Source organism: Myotis lucifugus, unplaced genomic scaffold (assembly GCF_000147115.1).
Source record: "Myotis lucifugus unplaced genomic scaffold, Myoluc2.0 scaffold_40, whole genome shotgun sequence".
Taxonomy (NCBI): domain Eukaryota; kingdom Metazoa; phylum Chordata; class Mammalia; order Chiroptera; family Vespertilionidae; genus Myotis; species Myotis lucifugus.
In genome coordinates, this window is record NW_005871088.1 from 897,016 (window position 1) to 898,821 (window position 1,806).

A 1,806-nucleotide genomic window follows, 5' to 3' on the forward strand; every position below is an offset into this window, starting at 1 on the left:
GGGCGGCCCCCCACTCGGGCCCCCCCGCAGCGCCTACTCCCGCGCCCACTCGGGGCGCCCACCCTGCCCCAGCCTGCTCCCTCCATGGGCTGGGCAGGGGGAGGCGGGCTGCGTGCCTGGGCCTCTCAGGCCCCCTCCGCCAGCTCTCCGCAGGGTGGGCGCTTTGCCCCGCAGCCCCAGCCCTTGGGCGTCCCCCGCCTCCGCCTCGCCCCGCCCCGCCCGGCCACTGCCCCTTGGAGGCCTCGGGACGTTGCAGCCAGTAGGCCCCTTGCGCGCCGCGTGTGCCCTCTGGTCCCCAGAGCCTCCGGAATGCGACGCCCCGCCTCCCCTTTCATCCCCCCATTCCGAAATGCCCGGTTCCCGCCGGGCCCAGTGGCAGGATTTCGGCTGTGGCGGCCCCGGTCACATGGCCGGGAGCACAACTCCCAGCGACAGTGTTCCTGCCAAATCCAGTGTCTTTTCCACCAAATACACTTTCCGCTGGGGATGGCTTTCTGCTTTTCCTGGTCGGTCACCTCGTGGGACTGGGAGTTCCTCCAAGGCAGGAGTGGGGTGTGCCCGGCCCCAAGCTGGCCCCTGCCCCCCAGTGCGGGGCCTGGCACCAGCCTAGCGCTCAGGGAAGAAATGCTCATTAATAAAGGCGGCGTGAATGAATGAAACCAATTGTTGCACGAGGCGGGTGCTGCTCCTGCCTTTTCTCTCAGCGGGTTGCACACTGCCCGTCCCCCCCCCCCCACGCACAAGCACACGTGCACACTTATTACTCCCCCCAACACACACGCAGACACACACGCACTGCGTGAATTCCTGTCTTCGCGGAACCGACCTACTACGTGCACTGCGTCCACATCAATGCCTGCCTCTCCTTTCCTCCTCCCCGACCCCCACCGGCGCCCGCATATCTAAGCACGGTACCTTGCGCCCCCAGTGCCTTCTTTATCTCTTAGGGAAGAGGCCAAACCGGTCGCTGGGGAGACTCAAAGTCTGTTTAGGGAGGCACCTGGGGGCCCTCAGGATGGCAAGCCGCCTCCGAAGGCAAGTCAGAGGCGCTTGGCAGGGATGTCACCAAATGCTGCAGCCTCTAGAGCCCGCGTGCCAGGTGTTGGGGGTGGTGGTGGGAGGGACTGGGGATGTGCTGGGGGCTGTTGAGGGCTATTTGTGACGGGGGCGGGGCGGGGTGCTGGAGAGCGGGAATCCAGCAGGTGTGCATACGTGTTGGGGTCTGTGTGTGTGCTGGGGAGTGGGCCTGGCTGAGGAAAGTGGGGAGTGTCAGCCCCTGGGGTGTGGGTTAGTGTTGGGGCTTCGCTTGGGGTAGGTGGATTGCAGTGTCTCTGGGCTGGGAATGTGGGTGGGGTGTCTGTAATGAGCATATGGGGAGTCGGAGATGGTGGGGGCACGGCGAGGGGAGCTGTGTTAGTGCAGAGAGCAGGGATGTGTGGGGAATATGTATGTGCCTGGGTGTGTATTGAGGCGTGGCAGGGTCTGGGATGGGTGCTGGCCTGAGTTGGGGACAGTGCTGGGTGGGAGGTTAGGGGCTGCTGTTTGCACTGCAGGGACCTGGGTCCGCGTGCGCATAAGTGGCAGGGGGTGTGCGTGGCTGAGGACACGGGAGGCGCACAGGCGGAATGTGGGGGGTGTGCGGTGGCAGGACCAGGCGGGTCTCGCAGGGGCGCGCGCGTCGGCCCCGTGGGGTGTGCGTTGGCAAGACTTTGGGGGTGCAGGGTGGAGGAGCGCACGTCGGAGGGCGGCCCGGCCGGGTGGGGGTGGGGTGGGGTGGGTGGCCCGCGCGCGCTGTCCGCTCACCTC